Source organism: Thalassophryne amazonica, chromosome 5 (genome assembly GCF_902500255.1).
Source record: "Thalassophryne amazonica chromosome 5, fThaAma1.1, whole genome shotgun sequence".
In the NCBI taxonomy this organism is placed as follows: domain Eukaryota; kingdom Metazoa; phylum Chordata; class Actinopteri; order Batrachoidiformes; family Batrachoididae; genus Thalassophryne; species Thalassophryne amazonica.
This window is the reverse complement of record NC_047107.1, coordinates 59,524,337-59,542,584: the sequence shown is the minus strand read 5'-3', so window position 1 is coordinate 59,542,584 and position 18,248 is coordinate 59,524,337. Positions and strand designations below refer to the sequence as shown.

At 46.5% G+C, this 18,248-nt stretch overlaps 1 long non-coding RNA gene across 1 annotated transcript in view; it reads left to right on the top strand.

Moving 5' to 3' along the window:
- The window catches only part of LOC117510612, a 54,291-nt gene that overhangs the window by 28,667 nt on the left and 7,376 nt on the right, over positions 1-18,248 (top strand). The window contains exon 2 of the long non-coding RNA XR_004560762.1: positions 1,657-1,823. This is a non-coding gene — a long non-coding RNA (uncharacterized LOC117510612). The remainder of the gene's footprint in view (positions 1-1,656; positions 1,824-18,248) is intronic.

Genomic DNA, 18,248 nt, shown 5'->3' with positions numbered 1-18,248 from the left:
AACCAAGATTTTGCTGGTTTACTAGTGTGCTTGGGGTCATTGTCTTGTTGAAACACCCATTTCAAGGGCATGTCCTCTTCGGCATAAGGCAACATGACCTCTTCAAGTATTTTGACATATCCAAACTGATCCATGATACCTGGTATACGATATATAGGCCCATCACCATAGTAGGAGAAACATGCCCATATCATGATGCTTGCACCACCATGCTTCACTGTCTTCACTGTGAACTGTGGCTTGAATTCAGAGTTTGGGGTCATCTCACAAACTGTCTGCAGCCCTTGGACCCAAAAAGAACAATTTTACTCTCATCAGTCCACAAAATATTCCTCCATTTCTCTTTATGCCAGTTGATGTGTTCTTTGGCAAATTGTAACCTCTTCTGCACGTCTTTTATTTAACAGATGGACTTTGCGGGGATTCTTGCAAATAAATTAGTTTCACACAGGCATCTTCTAACTGTCACAGCACTTACAGGTAACTCCAGACTGTCTTTGATCATCCTGGAGCCTTTGCCATTCTGGTTATTCTTCTATCCATTTTGATGGTTGTTTCCCATTTTCTTCCACGCATCTCTGTTTTTTTTTTTGTCCATTTTAAAGCACTGGAGATCATTGTAGATAAACAGCCTATACTTTTTTGCACCTGCGTGTAAGTTTTCCCCTCTCCAATCAACTTTTTAATCAAACTACGCTGTTCTTCTGAACAATGTCTTGAACGTCCCATTTTCCTCAGGCTTTCAAGGAGCAAAGCATGTTCAACAGGTGCTGGCTTCATCCTTACATAGGGGACACCTGATTCACACCTGTTTGTTCCACAAAATTGACGAACTCACTGACTGAATGCCACACTACTATTAGTGTGAACACCCCCTTTTCTACATTTTTTTTTTTTACTAATAGCCCAATTTCATAGCCTTAAGAGTGTGCATATCATGAATGCTTGGTCTTGTTGGATTTGTGAGAATCTACTGAATCTACTGGTACCTTGTTTCCCATTAACAATAAGAAATATACTCAAAACCTGGATTAATGTTTTTAGTCACATAGCACTACTATTATTCTGAACACTACTGTAAGTGCTTATTTTTCTGCTCTTCACTCATCAACATAAAACTAAACAGAATTAAAAGCAAAAGTAAAAAAAAAATAAAATAAAAGTAGAAATTAATGGAATAATACAAAACCTTTATGACTCTGATTGCACCACGTTTTATGATGTTTTTCTTCAGCCCCTAGCTTGCAGGTGGGAAAACACAACTATGAGTCTGTGCAGATGCTGCTTGCTACCCCCCAGTTCAATCCTCTGTGTTGCTTATTGCAAGAGATTTTCTACATGTTCAAATCAAATCCTAAGACAGGTGCAACTGTATGAAGTATGAGAATCCATTTTACCAAATATAACCCCTTTAAGCATGTCTAAAGGTTTTGCACAGCAATGTACATGCAGACACAGACAGACACACCGGATTGAACTGGAGCAACTGTATTTGTTGATGCTAAAGTGTGTGTCTGAGTGTGCATTTCCATCCAATGTGTGTTTATCACTTAAATCTCCAAGAGGAGATGTGCGTATGCAAATTCTCCACAATCAATGCTTTTGCCCCTGCAACCATCAATTTTTTTCTTCACCTTCCTTTTCTCTCTTTCACAGCTCTGAGTACCACATTTTGGAGTCCAGCATCCAGCGAGTGGTCCATTACAATCAGCAGCAGGAAGCAGCAGATGATGGGGCATCGTCTGCAGTGAGGACAGTCGCCAGGGAGATTCTTCAAGAGCCAGTGGAGCGCGTCGGAGTGGCGCTGGGGGAGACACTCGGAGGTGAGGGAGAAGCCCCCCAGGAGGAGTAATGGGGCGATGAAGGAGGACACACACAAATCCCCTGACATGACTCGCTTAACACCCACCCGGAGAGATGGAGAAAGAGATGAGGGGTGGTGAGTGTGAGTAAGGAGGAGTGCAGAGAGACAGCATCCCATAACATGGGCTCTTAAAGAAAAATTATTTAAGTTTACATTATTTTGTTTAGGTAATTTTTTTGAGATAGCATGGTGACATTTGTATGCCAAAAAAAAAAGATGTCCAGAAATAAGTTATATGGAGTAGTAAGTGTCATGCACATGTTTGCCTTCTTGCCATGTCAATCAGACAGCTGTCAGTTTTAAGCAGCCATGTAAACATGGGATAAGAGTTCCCATGGGATAAAAAAGCTTTTCAACCTACCATCCCTGCTTCTGAAGACCAGGCACCTAAGTGGCTCTACTTTACTCTGTTCTACTCTTCCTTTTTTAGATATTTGGATATACCTTAGTATACACTAGTAGAGTTCTACCTTAGAAATGGAATATATTCTAGAAGACATGCCTTACTGAATTTTCATGGGTCAGCAGATAAGACTAATTTGTATTCAGTGAACACTCTTTTCTCATCCTGTTGTTTCCGACCCTTTCCTATCCTAGTCTACCATATCATAGCCTATATTAACAAAAAAATTGCCTGCGTTAGATTAGCACTGACAATGTTAAGGGCCCCTTCACACATAGTACGTATAAGTACAAATCAGGTGAATCACGGTGAAACAGCTCGTATGAGCGAACCACTAAAACATAGAGCCGATGTCGGGAGGGACACAGGTTTGGGCAGGCGTGAACGACCCCACTGCAACGGTTTCGTGCATGAGTGTGAATGAAACCGTCGCAGCGGGAAGACAATGTGAGCAGCTGGAGCATGTGTAACCACATCGTGCAGCTGCTGTGGAAAAAAAATACATGCCACCCATGGAATTCGAACCTGCAATTTACAAAAGCTCTGATAGCCAGCCAGAAGCTTTACCACTGCGCTACCATAGCTGTCCTATAAAAGGTGTGTAAAATGCCTGAAATCAACAAGGAGATAAACGTATTTATCCCTTGGAGTCGAATGACATGCCCTTGCATCAAAAGTCACATGACCTAATTAAGCTGATGTAACACACAATCTGCTCCACTCTGAGTGTCTGTTTGAATGTGTGTTGAAAGTGGAGACTTCAACCTCCACACCACTTTTTCTTTTTCAAAATCTTTTTATTAAATTTCCCAAAGCGAACATATATACATATGCATATAAATACATACGAGGTCTGTTAGAAAAGTATCATACCTTTTTATTTTTTTCAAAAACTATATGGATTTGATTCATATGTTTTTACGTCAGCCAAGCTTGAGCCCGTAAAATTTTCACCGAAAGCCAGATAAATTTTTCGAATGGTTTCCAGCTGCCTGTCTCTAACAGTTTCTGAAAAAATTCTGATGGAAAAAAAGCCAAAATCATTCCGCCATTTCCTCGCAATGAAACAACGATGAGAGAGGTGGACCAGTGCTCACTCAAAGCCTACCCACAGGCGAATGACGCAACCGACAGGCGTGGAAAAACTCACGCATGCGCACAAAGGTTCAAGCTTGGCTGACGTAAAAACATATGAATCAAATCCATATAGTTTTTGAAAAAAATAAAAAGGTACGATACTTTTCTAACAGACCTTGTACATACACACAATTACATATATATATATATATATATATATATATATATATATATATATGTATATATTGTTGTGTGGGCCGCTGAAGAGGAGGTACTGCTGGCCCACCACCACAAGATGGCGCCCTGCTTGAAGTGTGGGCTTCAAGCACGAGAGGGCGTCGGCTTTGCTGGAGGTGACAGCTGTCATTAATCAACACAAGCTGTCACCCATCACCACCACTACAAAGACCGGACTGCAACTCCACCTCCTCGCCGAGAAATCAACTACCATTCAGGTAATTTCTCTGCTGACTGACACTTTGTGTGTAATAACCTGAACTTCTGTTGCAGCCGTTTTCCTGGAGTGTGTCCTTATCTGAGGGATTGGCGTTTGGTGTGACAGCGACGGCTTCGCCTCACACCCCAACCCAGATAAGTGGTTGACCAGGAGCTGCACGAGTGTGTGTGATTGGAGGTGGAGGTTTTCCCTCCTTTACTTAATACAGACTGTGGGATTACTGAGTGTGCGAACTCACACTCATCTGGACTGTCTCTGTTCTCTGCCAGCAGTACCGGGTCTGACTGCTGAAGACAGCGGCCACCTGGGGCGCAGGGCTTGGCGGCTCCGGTGTTCTTCAGCTCCGTTGGTGTTGGAAGCTGTGTGGGGATCCGGCTCTTCTCTCTCCAGGCGTCTTCTATCGTCGAGCCTGCCCACACGTCACCTGGTGTATGATTGACAGTCCACCATATTGTTATTGTCTGTACGTTGTTGTGCGATTCACAACATTAAATTGTTAATTTTTGGCTTATCCATTGTCCGTTCATTAACGCCCCCTGTTGTGGGTCCGTGTCACGACACTTTCACAACAGGATTTCTCGGCCAGCGTCATGGATCCCGAGGGGCATCAACCATCGCTTGAACAGCCAATGAGAGAGCGAGGTGCACAGGCAGGAGGCGTGGTGGGTGAGCTGCAACACATCTTAACCGCCTTTGCCGCTCGGTTGGACTTAGTTACCGAGCAGAGCAGTGTTCTCAATCGCAGGATAGAGGCTCTCACCGCCCAGGTGGAAGCGCATGATCAGGGCGCTGCTGTAGCACCTCCTCCTGCTGACCGTGTGCCAGAAACAGACATTCCGCTGGTCGTTCAACGACCCCCCCCACCTTCCCCTGAAGCATACATAAGCCCTCCGGAGCCGTACGGAGGCTGTGTGGAGACGTGCGCGGACTTCTTGATGCAGTGCTCGCTCATCTTTTCACAGCGTCCCGTCATGTACGCGTCAGACGCCAGCCGGGTGGCTTACGTTATAAACTTGCTTCGAGGAGATGCACGCGCCTAGGCTACGGCGCTTTGGGAGCAGAATTCATGGCTCCTAACAGTTTATACTGAGTTTGTGAGGGAGTTCCGACAGGTGTTCGACCACCCTCATAGAGGTGAGACCGCTTCAAGTGTGCTGCTGTCGATAAGACAGGGGTGTCGGAGCGCAGCAAAGTATGCAGTCGACTTCCGCATCGCGGCAGCGCGAGCCGGCTGGAATGCTGTTGCGCTCCGTGCCGCCTTTGTAAACGGACTGTCTCTGGTCCTCAAGGAGCACCTGGTGGCGAAGGACGAGCCGCGGGATTTAGATGGGCTTATCGACCTGGTTATACGGTTAGACAACCGATTAACAGAACACAGACGGGAGCGAGACGAAGGGCGTGGTCAGGCACAAGCCGTCCCTCTTCCTCCCGGGTCTGAAAGGGAGCCGACTTCCCCACGCTCCACTGCCAGGGCTCTCCACGTGACAACAGCTCCCCCTGCTGACGTTGCTATGGAAACGAGCAGGGCCAAAAAACGATCAGATCAGAGACAAAGGAGGCTGATCCGTGGAGAGTGTTTTCTCTGTAGCTCAACTGAGCACACACAGAGAGAATGCCCCAAACGATCAAAACAGCAGCACTCGTCCTTAGAGACTGGGCTAAGGGTGGGTCACAATACCCACGCGGGGAGACCCCGTAAATCTGCACAAATCCCAGTCACGATCCTGAGTGAGGATTTAACCCTTCACGCCCCAGCACTGGTGGACACGGGGTCGGAGGGAAATCTGCTGGATAGCAGATGGGCAAAGGAGGTTGGGCTCCCTCTAGTGGCCTTACCGTCACCATTGTCGGTGCGGGCACTAGATGGCACCCTTCTTCTACTAATCACACACCAGACTCAGCCAGTGACATTGGTGGTGTCTGGGAATCACAGGGAGGAGATTGTGTTTTATGTAACACCTTCTACCTCCCGAGTGATATTGGGTTTTCCATGGGTGTTAAAACACAATCCCCGGATTGATTGGCCGTCTGGGGTTGTGGTTCAGTGGAACGAAACCTGCCACCGGGAGTGTTTAGGATCCTCGGTTCCACCCGGTGTGACAGCTAAGGAGGAGGTTTTAGTCCCCCCCAATCTGGCGGCGGTGCCAGCCGAGTACCACGACCTTGCTGACGTCTTCAGCAAGGATCTGGCACTCACGCTGCCCCCGCACCGTCCGTACGATTGTGCCATTGATTTGATACCGGGCGCTGAGTACCCGTCCAGCAGGCTGTACAACCTCTCACGTCCGGAACGCGAATCAATGGAGACCTACATCCGGGACTCGTTAGCTGCCGGGTTGATCCGGAACTCCACCTCCCCGATGGGTGCTGGTTTCTTTTTTGTGGGCAAGAAGGACGGCGGACTCCGTCCATGCATTGATTACAGAGGGCTGAACGAGATCACGGTTCGTAACCGATACCCGTTACCTGTGTTGGATTCAGTGTTCACGCCCCTGCATGGAGCCCAAATTTTCACGAAATTGGATCTTAGGAATGCTTATCACCTGGTTCGGATCCGGGAGGGAGACGAGTGGAAGACAGCATTTAACACCCCGTTAGGTCACTTTGAGTACCTGGTCATGCCGTTCGGCCTCACCAATGCGCCCGCGACGTTCCAAGCATTGGTTAAAGACGTCTTGTGGGACTTCCTGCATCGGTTTGTCTTCGTATATCTAGACGATATGCTCATTTTTTCTCCGGATCCTGAGACCCATGTTAAGCATGTACGTCAGGTCCTACAGCGGTTGTTGGAGAACCGGCTGTTTGTGAAGGGCGAGAAGTGTGAGTTCTACCGCTCTTCTTTGTCCTTCTTGGGGTTCATCATCTCCTCCAACTCTGTCGCCCCTGATCCGGCCAAGGTTGCGGCGGTGAGAGATTGGCCCCAACCAACGAACCGTAGGAAACTACAACAGTTCCTCGGTTTTGCAAATTTCTATCGGAGGTTCATCAAGGGTTACAGTCAGGTAGTTAGCCCCCTGACAGCCCTGACCTCCACAAAAGTCCCCTTCACCTGGTCGGATCGGTGCGAAGCCGCGTTTAGGGAGTTGAAACGCCGGTTCTCAACTGCACCAGTTCTGGTGCAGCCCGATCCCAAGCGCCAGTTTATTGTTGAAGTGGATGCCTCTGACTCAGGGATAGGAGCCGTGCTATCCCAGAGCGGGGAGTCCGACAAGGTTCTCCATCCATGTGCCTACTTTTCCCGCAGGTTGACCCCAGCTGAACGGAACTATGACGTCGGCAATCGGGAACTTCTTGCGGTGAAGGAGGCTCTTGAAGAGTGGAGACACCTGTTGGAGGGAGCGTCGGTACCATTTACAGTTTTCACGGACCATCGGAACCTGGAGTACATCCGGACCGCGAAGCGTCTGAACCCCAGGCAAGCCCGCTGGTCGCTGTTCTTCGGGCGTTTTGACTTCCGGATCACCTACCGCCCCGGGACAAAGAACCAACGATCTGATGCCCTGTCCCGGGTGCACGAAGAGGAGGTCAAGACCGAGCTGTCAGACCCCCCTGACACCATCATCCCCGAGTCTACTGTCGTGGCCGCCCTTACCTGGGACGTGGAGAAGACCGTCCGGGAGGCCCTGACACGGAGCCCGGACCCGGGGACCGGTCCGAAGAACAAACTGTACGTCCCACCAGAGGCCAGGGCTGCGGTCCTTGACTTCTGTCACGGTTCCAAGCTCTCCTGTCACCCAGGGGTGCAAAGAACCGTGGCAGTGGTCCGGCAGCGCTTCTGGTGGGCGTCTATGGAAGCCGACGTCCGGGAGTATGTCCAGGCCTGCACCACCTGCGCCAGGGGCAAAGCTGACCATCACAAGGCCCAAGGCCTCCTCCAGCCTCTGCCAGTGCCTCGTCGCCCCTGGTCTCATATCGGCCTGGACTTTGTCACGGGCCTCCCACCGTCCCAGGGAAACATCACCATCCTAACGATAGTGGACCGGTTTTCCAAGGCGGCCCACTTCGTGGCCCTCCCGAAGCTCCCGACGGCCCAGGAGACTGCAGACCTCCTGGTCCACCACGTCGTGCGTCTGCATGGGATTCCATCAGACATTGTCTCGGATCATGGTCCTCAGTTCTCCTCCCAGGTCTGGCGGAGTTTCTGTTTGGAACTGGGGGCCACCGTCAGTCTCTCGTCTGGGTACCACCCCCAGACGAACGGGCAGGCAGAGCGGACAAACTAGGAACTGGAGCAGGCCCTCCGTTGCGTGACCTCCGCGCACTTGACGGCCTGGAGTGATCATCTGGCCTGGATCGAGTACGCTCATAATAGCCAAGTCTCCTTAGAGACTGGGCTAAGGGTGGGTCACAATACCCACGCGGGGAGACCCCGTAAATCTGCACGAATCCCAGTCACGATCCTGAGTGAGGATTTAACCCTTCACGCCCCAGCACTGGTGGACACGGGGTCGGAGGGAAATCTGCTGGATAGCAGATGGGCAAAGGAGGTTGGGCTCCCTCTAGTGGCCTTACCGTCACCATTGTCGGTGCGGGCACTAGATGGCACCCTTCTTCTACTAATCACACACCAGACTCAGCCAGTGACATTGGTGGTGTCTGGGAATCACAGGGAGGAGATTGTGTTTTATGTAACACCTTCTACCTCCCGAGTGATATTGGGTTTTCCATGGGTGTTAAAACACAATCCCCGGATTGATTGGCCGTCTGGGGTTGTGGTTCAGTGGAGCGAAACCTGCCACCGGGAGTGTTTAGGATCCTCGGTTCCACCCGGTGTGACAGCTAAGGAGGAGGTTTTAGTCCCCCCCAATCTGGCGGCGGTGCCAGCCGAGTACCACGACCTTGCTGACGTCTTCAGCAAGGATCTGGCACTCACGCTGCCCCCGCACCGTCCGTACGATTGTGCCATTGATTTGATACCGGGCGCTGAGTACCCGTCCAGCAGGCTGTACAACCTCTCACGTCCGGAACACGAATCAATGGAGACCTACATCCGGGACTCGTTAGCTGCCGGGTTCACAACATTAAATTGTTACTTTTTGGCTTATCTATTGTCCGTTCATTAACGCCCCCTGTTGTGGGTCCGTGTCACGACACTTTCACAACATATATATGTACATACACACATAAAAAAAAGCAGCAGTTGCACCTTGGAACTGTATATTACAAATATAATAACAATAATAACAACAGAACATATCATCCCGGTATTAGGCAGGTACCAGTATGGAAAGTACAGTTAAATGATCTACCCTCCCATATATTATGCTTACACCTGTGTAGGAGCGTATAACGACTCCTCTTGATCATATCAAGATAGAGGTAGAATGTTGAACCTGCCCCCCCCAAAGAAACACAGCTAAGGCAACCACAGTAGTCAGCAGGCTTGTCGTTACTCAAATGTCAGGGGCCTATTCCACAGTCATATTTTACAACACGTGCGAGTCGTGAAAGTAGGTCAGAAAGGATCCCCAAGTCTTATAAAATTTGCCCTCAGTGCCTTTCAATGAGAAACACATCTTTTCTAGAGCAAGACAGCGCATAATGTCCCTCAGCCATTGAGTGTGTGTGGGCGAGGTCGCCTCCTTCCACCTGAACAGAATGGCCCGCCTGGCCAACAGGAGGGAGAAGGAGACCATGTGGTGCTCCGCAGAAGTCAGTCGGGGGTCGTCAGGCCCAAAGGTACCAAATAAGGCCATCATAGGATTTGGATAGAGTTCACGCTTCAGGATATTTGAAAGACTGTGAAAAATCTCACTCCAAAAGATTTGTAAGTGGGGGCATAACCAATACATGTGGAAGAGGGTGGCATCGCCTAATTTACATTTGACACAGGTGGGGATAACGTCGGGATATATGCTAGCTAATTCAGCCTTTGATCTGTGAGCTCTATGAACCACTTTGAATTGCATTAGGCAGTGTCTTGCACACAGTGTCGATTTATGAATCGAGTTTAGGATCAAGTCCCAGCAGTCGGCAGATATCGAGCATCCTAGGTCCTGTTCCCATGCCTTTCTGGTCCTGTCTAGTGTCAAATGCGAGAGTGCGATAATGTTCCGTTACAGTTTAGAGAGTGCGCCCTTCAAGGTTGGATTAAAGGAGAGAAATGTGTCAATTGGATTAGCACCCGGTTTATTGGGAAAGCATGATAAGGTACATCGCATAAAATCTCTGACCTGTAAATAACGAAAAAAGTGCATTTTGGGCAAGTGGAATTTCTCAGAGAGTTCATCAAAAGAAGAAAAATTGCTGCCCTTGAATAGATGTGAGAGTGAAATGATGCCCTTTTTATGCCAGTCCGTGGAGGAGGTATCACACTGAGATGGGGTAAAAAGGGGATTGGATGCAACAGGACTGAGCATGGAAATTTCGGCAAGACTGAATTCCCTCCTAAACTGAGTCCACACCTTCAGAGTAGAGCGTACTACTGGATTTTTTATTTGTTTGGGTACTGGATAATTAAGTGGGGCACCAAGCAACAGAGAGAGTGACATGTTTTGGACTGAGTTCAGCTCAACTGTTAACCATTCCGGGCCATCCGATTGAAGATTGTATTTATACCAAAAGGCGAGAGAACGAATATTTGCTGCCCAATAGTAGGAGCGCATATTAGGTAGTCCCATGCCGCCGTCGATCTTCAAACGTTGGAGCACAACTTTGCTTACTCTGGGTTTCTTATTCTGCCAGATGTATGAAGAAATAGTCAAATCCAACAAAGTAAAAAAGGATTTGGGAACAAATATAGGTAGAGATTGGAATAAGTACATAAACTTAGGCAGTATGTTCATTTTTACGGAATTTATACGACCGGCTAGTGTCAATGAAAGGGGTGACCATTGTTGTAGAGACGTTCTCACCTGATTGTGGAGAGTTATGAAATTTTCGCGGAATAGGTCCTTAAATTTACGGGTGATCTCTAATCCTAAATAGGTAAACTGCCGTTTCTCAATTTTAAGAGGGGTGCTACTGTAATCAGCAGCCAGGGCCTCGTCATTTATTGGAAAAAGCTTTGTCTTGTGGATGTTAATTTTGTAGCCGGACATACATCCAAATTCTTCAAAAAGAGACAACGCCGCGGCCAGAGAATTAGTTGGGTTAGAGATATACAGCAAGAGATCGTCAGCGTAAAGAGAAACTTTATGCTCCACGCCACCCCTATAGATGCCTGGGATGTTAATGCTGTTTCTGAGTGCGACTGCAAGTGGCTCTATTGCTAAATCAAATAGGATCGGGCTCAACAGACAACCCTGTCGTGTTCCGTGGCCTAGTGCGAACGGTAGGGATGTTATGCCATTCGTCCGTACAGTTGCAGTAGTGGCGGCATAGAGCAACTTAATCCAGCCTACAAACATGGGACTGAAGCCAAATTTGCGTAATGCTGAAAACAGATATTTCCACTTGACACGATCGATTGCTTTCTCCGCATCAATAGAAACAATGCATTCCAGAGTTTTGTCTCGGGAGGGCGTATATAGCACATCAAGAAGACGCCTGATATTATATGAGGGAGGGCCTCTTTTAATCTGAGAGCCAGGACTTTCGCTAGAATTTTGGCATCCGTATTAAGGAGTGAAATAGGAGGATAGGAGGCACAGTCAGCCGTGTCTTTTCCTTTCTTTGCAATAAATGATATGAAAGCCTCAGCTAGTGATGGTGGAAGTGAGCCACGTTGGTGTGATTCATGTAGGACCGTTGCAAATTGCGATGAAAGGGGTTTGGAAAACTGTTTAAAAAATTCAGTGGGAAAACCGTCAGGTTCCGGTGTCTTCCCAGACTGCATCAAAGAGATGGCTTGGGTTATTTCTGCTTGGGATATAGGAGCCTCTAGCTTCTCAATGAGGTGTACAGGAACAGAGGGAATAGGCAGTGAGTTGAGAAAAGTGCTAATACTAATCTCATCTCCATCAAATTCAGAGGAATATAGACTGGAATAAAAATTTCTGAACGTAGTGTTGATCTCACTGGGGTTGGAAGTAATTTCCCCATTTTCAGAGCGGATGGCCGATATGTGTTGTTTGGCTCTGCGTCCCCTTAGCAAGTTAGCAAGTAATTTCCCCAATTTCTCCCCGTGTTCATACAATGTGCAATTATTTTTCAGGAGAATGTTTTGTGTTTGGTAGGTTGTCAAGAGGTCAAATCTGGTTTTGAGTTCAATCTTTTTATTGTAAAGCTCAGGAGTTTGGTGTTTCGCGTATTCCTTGTCAGTGTTAAGGATTTCAGATAGGAGGTCCGATTGTTCTTTCTGGGATTTTCTTTTCAAGTTTGCTGTAAATGAGATAATTTGGCCTCTCAAATAGGCTATGAGTGCTTCCCAGACTGAGAGTGCAGATACGTCAGGAGTATTGTTAGTTTCAAGAAATAGAGAAATATATTCCTCTATAAACTTGATAAAGCTATCATCTGGGAGTAGTGTAGAATTAAATCGCCAATGTCTTGAGGGGTTTGGGATCCTGGGGAAATTCACTGACATTGTCAAAGGAGCATGGTCGGAGATAACTATACTCTGATAGTCACATGAGCTGACTTGGGGAACAATTTTGTCATCCACAAAAAAATGATCTATCCTGGTGAATGTGTTGTGCATGGGGGATAAGAAGGAATATGCCCTATCATCATGATGAAGATGGCGCCAAACGTCGGAGATTCCACCCTCTAACAGAAATGATTGTATGTATGAGGCTGACTTAGTCCTCGTAGTTGGCTTGGAGGAAGAGCGATCTAGTACTGGATCAAGCCAGCAATTGAAGTCCCTGCCCATGATTAGATAGCACGAGTCCAACTCGGGAAGCTTAGAAAACATTTTTTCAAAGAAGGTAACATCATCCGCATTTGGAGCATAAATGTTAACTAGGACAACACTGGTATCAAAAAGTTTCCCAGAGACAATTAAAAACCTGCCATCTCTGTCAGCCATGACGTGAATTGGTTCAAACAGTACATCCCTAGACATACATATACTTCCCTGTGTACCTACTCCTTCTCCCTGGATCGAAAGTTAATCAGTATTTAACATGTTGAAGAGAATGGTAATAATAATTAACAGTGATAACCGCTGGGGCTGTAAACCGTATGTCACCTCTGGCGCAACTTGCCCCGCAAGCATTGTCCAATGGCTTGTAAACAGAGAAGTCCAGAACTCAGTTGCCAGCCGAATAGGCATGGTGAGGTGTCATAAATCAGACCAAGATAAACAGAAACATTGTTCTTGGTGTAAAGAACAAGTGCTACTACAAAAGAGGCACTTAAAGAAGAAGAAGAAAAAAAACAAAAAAACAAGGGAGGAGCGATGAGAGCACCTAACTAAAAGCCACGTGATATGACCAGTCCTTGGTGTTGAGTTGAGTAGGCTAGTGCTACTGAGATAATGACACTTAATTAGACACTTAATTGGAGTTAAAAAAAAAAAAGAAAAGGGAGGGGGGCGGTGGGAGCACTCAGCTGGAAGCCACGTGACGTTCAGTTTTGATACAGAGTAGGCGAGCGCTGCCAAAATTCGGACACCAAGTTTTGTGTAAAAAAAAAGTGGGGGGGGGGGGGGGCGATGAGAGCACCTAGCTGGAAGCCACGTGATATGACCAGTCCTTGGGGTTAAGTAGGCTGGTGCTACCGAGATGAAGACCCTTAATTAGAGTTTTAAAAAAAGGGGGGATAACGGCAATGAAAGCACCCAGCTGGAAACCACGTGTGCCGTCCGGTATGCTGCGCGGTGGCGCCACAATCAGCTGTCGAATCACACTGGCTCTGGGTCAGAGCATCAGCATAAAATGTTGTGTCGGACGGGTGTCACACAGTTACCGTACATCACTGTAGATTCAGCGCTGTGACGCCAGAAAGTCCTCAGCATCCTTCACAGAGGCGAGACGTTTCCTCCCACCGTCTTTGGTTGTAATTCTCAGTTTGGCTGGGTACAGCAGCGATGGCTTGAAACCCCGCTGGTAAAGTGCCGACATCACCTCACGGTATGCTGTGCGCTGCTCCATAATTTCAGTACAGTAGTTCTCAAAAATTGCCACCGGTTTCCCCTGGTAGAACAGCTTCCCTCTCCTTTTGCGAGCCTCTTGGACGATCAGTTCTTTAAGCCTGTAGTTATGAACTCGTGCAATCACCAGCAGTGGTTTGTCCCTGGAGCGCTTGGCAGTCGATGCTCTGTGGGCTCGGTCTAACTCCGGGGGTGAGCTCAGAATCCCTTCGCCAAGGATTTCGAGCAGGAGCTTTGAAAAGAAGGCAGTGGGCTGCATGCCCTCTGCAGACTCAGGCACTCCCGCTATCCGTATGTTGTTGCGTCAACTGCGGGATTCGAGGTCGATAGCCTTAGCCTTTACCTTGTTGTAGCCCTGCTCCAGAGCACCGAGTTTAGCTTCCATCTCCTCCAACTTGTCACTAACTTGGTACGCGTCGGCTTCCAGGGAAGTCAGTCTCTGTCCGTGGTCAATCAATCAATCAACTTTTTTCTTATATAGCGCCAAATCACAACAAACAGTTGCCCCAAGGCGCTCCATATTGCAAGGCAAGGCCATACAATAACCATGAAAAAGGTTATTGTATGGTCGGAGATGGTTGTTTGAACACAGTCTATCTTAGTTTCAAGGGAGATCATGGCCATTTGGGGCAACTGTTTGTTGTGATTTGGCGCTATATAAGAAAAAAGTTGATTGATTGATTGATTGATTGATTGATTGATTGATTGATTTTAAACTGAGCGGAGAGGGCTGCTTTATGCTCCTCCAGCAGCTTAGCCAGGGCCGCCATGTTAGCACCTGCCGACTCCTCGTCTTTTTTCCCATCTTTCCTGGCTGACTTCGATGCCATTCAGACTTCGGGCAGTAGTAGATTGGCAGTAAAAGCAAACACCACTATGTGAAAACACAGTCCTTGTTAAATATTAATTTACATCGAAAAGTTGCGGGAGAGCGAGCGATGAGCGTCTACTCCATTCGTGACTCAGAAGTCCCTCTGGACACTTTTTCAATTTTGTTAATAGGCCAAGTATAACTTGAATTGTGATTAATAATTTACACAAGTTTTTTGGGGGATAAAATTTTTATATTCGCTGCACATTTTGCAGCGAATATAAAAATATATATATGGGTATAAGAATATATATAAGGGTATAAGAATATATATATGGGTGATGTGATATTCAGATTGCCCGCTGCGTGTTATGATCTGACCATCGGTTTCACCGATGTGTCAATGTGCGTGCCGTGCACTCGCTACAGCCCATCGCAACAGCAAGCGATATATGTTTTTGTGTATGTCCATGTGAGAACAGCAAGCAGACACACGCACATCACAGTGGACAGTTGTTAGGTCATGTTTGTCCAAACACGGTACGTATTCCCCAGCTGGGACATCCAGAACCAGAGATCTCAACAGCTGCAGCTGTCAGCGGACATGCCCCCTGTTAGTTCAGCGCACACACCAACGTGTCACTTTCTGTTATGTGATCATAAATTTTTACTTATTTGTTATGTAATTGTGTATGTATGGCTGTGGTCTCTGTGTTTGTACTGTGACACATCCTGTGCACTGAGCCGTCATTTGTGTCGCTGGTCAGCAGCTGGGAGGCACCTCCCCATGCTGTGTGCGCTCTGACTTGACTGTCCGGCCCTGCATGTGATCATGTTAGTGCATACATACCAGCATTTTATGCAAGTGTGGCCCCCGATTTGCACATATGCTCCACATGTGTTTCAGGAGGGGGGGGGGGGGGGGACATGACACGCGCACACGTGTGAGACACATGCACCACATGTGTGTTGCTTTTTGCAACGCCACAGTCGTGGGGACACTTAGATAAATTCCACAGCCAGTTCAAAAGTGATTGTCTGCTCACTGTTTTCGTGCTAACAGCGTGAATGGCCACACATTTTGTAAGTGCTAAGCGAGTGGTGTTAGATGTTCATGTGTGTCACCTGGAATTTGGCTGACACCTGTCGTGAGAGAGATTGAAAGGGCTCTCAGAGGGCACACTCTGTCTTTCAGCTGCTGGTGTGCGCGAATAGTTGTAGTGACATGTGTACGAGGCGCTGGAGGCAGCTTCAGTTTTTCACGAATGGCATGCAATTCCTCCTTCGTGCTCTAGTCGGCTTAAATCGTGTTATGTGTGAATGGGCCCTTAAAGTGCACAACATTATGAGCTCTTCATTGTTGCAGTTTTCATTTCAAAATTATTCGCACATTCTTTATTGGGGCAGGTCAGGACTGCAGGCAGGCCAGCCCAGTATCCATATCAATCAATCAATCAACTTTTTTCTTGTATAGCGCCAAATCACAACAAACAGTTGCCCCAAGGCGCTCCACACCGCAAGGCAAGGCCACACAATAATTATGAAACACAGTCTACGTCTAAAGCAACATAACCAAGGGATGGTCCAGGGTCACCCGATCCAGCCCTAACTATAAGCCTTAGCGAAAAGGAAAGTTTTAAGCCTAATCTTAAAAGTAGAGAGGGTATCTGTCTCCCTGATCTGAATTGGGAGCTGGTTCCACAGGAGAGGAGCCTGAAAGCTGAAGGCTCTGCCTCCCATTCTACTCTTACAAACCCTAGGAACTACAAGTAAGCCCGCAGTCTGAGAGCGAAGCGCTCTAATGGGGTAATATGGTACTACGAGGTCCCTAAGATAAGATGGGACCTGATTATTCAAAACCTTATAAGTAAGAAGAAGAATTTTAAATTCTATTCTAGCATTAACAGGAAGCCAATGAAGGGAGGCCAACACGGGTGAGATATGCTCTCTCCTGCTAGTCCCCGTCAGTACTCTAGCTGCAGCATTCTGAACCAACTGAAGGCTTTTTAGGGAACTTTTAGGACAACCTGATAATAATGAATTACAATAGTCCAGCCTAGAGGAAACAAATGCATGAATTAGTTTTTCAGCATCACTCTGAGACAAGACCTTTCTGATTTTAGAGATATTGCGTAAATGCAAAAAGGCAGTCCTACATATTTGTTTAATATGCGCTTTGAATGACATATCCTGATCAAAAATAACTCCAAGATTTCTCACAGTATTACTAGAGATCAGGGAAATGCCATCCAGAGTAACGATCTGGTTAGACACCATGCTTCTAAGATTTGTGGGGCCAAGTACAATAACTTCAGTTTTATCTGAGTTTAAAAGCAGGAAATTAGAGGTCATCCATGTCTTTATGTCTGTAAGACAATCCTGCAGTTTAGCTAATTGGTGCGTATCCTCTGGCTTCATGGATAGATAAAGCTGGGTATCATCTGCGTAACAATGAAAATTTAAGCAATACCGTCTAATAATACTGCCCAAGGGAAGCATGTATAAAGTGAATAAAATTGGTCCTAGCACAGAACCTTGTGGAACTCCATAATTAACTTTAGTCTGTGAAGAAGATTCCCCATTTACATGAACAAACTGTAATCTATTAGACAAATATGATTCAAACCACCGCAGCGCAATGCCTTTAATACCTATGACATGCTCTAATCTCTGTAATAAAATTTTATGGTCAACAGTATCAAAAGCAGCACTGAGGTCCAACAGAACAAGCACAGAGATAAGTCCACTGTCCGAAGCCATAAGAAGGTCATTTGTAACCTTCACTAATGCTGTTTCTGTACTATGATGAATTCTAAAACCTGACTGAAACTCTTCAAATAGACCATTCCTCTGCAGGTGATCAGTTAGCTGTTTTACAACTACCCTCTCAAGAATCTTTGAGAGAAAAGGAAGGTTGGAGATTGGCCTATAATTAGCTAAGATAGCTGGGTCAAGTGATGGCTTTTTAAGTAATGGTTTAATTACTGCCACCTTAAAGGCCTGTGGTACATAACCAACTAACAAAGATAGATTGATCATATTTAAGATTGAAGCATTAAATAATGGTAGGACTTCCTTGAGCAGCCTGGCAGGAATGGGGTCTAATAAGCATGTTGATGGTTTGGATGAAGTAACTAATGAAAATAACTCAGACAGAACAATCAGAGAGAAAGAGTCTAACCAAATACCGGCATCACTGAAAGCAGCCAAAGATAACGATACATCTTTGGGATGGTTATGAGTAATTTTTTCTCTAATAGTCATAATTTTGTTAGCAAAGAAAGTCATGAAGTCATTACTAGTTAAAGTTAATGGAATACTCAGCTCAATAGAGCTCTGACTCTTTGTCAGCCTGGCTACAGTGCTGAAAAGAAACCTGGGGTTGTTCTTATTTTCTTCAATTAGTGATGAGTAGAAAGATGTCCTAGCTTCACGAAGGGCTTTCTTATAGAGCAACAAACTCTTTTTCCAGGCTAAGTGAAGATCTTCTAAATTAGTGAGACGCCATTTCCTCTCCAACTTACGGGTTATCTGCTTTAAGCTACGAGTTTGTGAGTTATACCACGGAGTCAGACACTTCTGATTTAAAGCTCTTTTTTTCAGAGGAGCTACAGCATCCAAAGTTGTCTTCAATGAGGATGTAAAACTATTGACAAGATA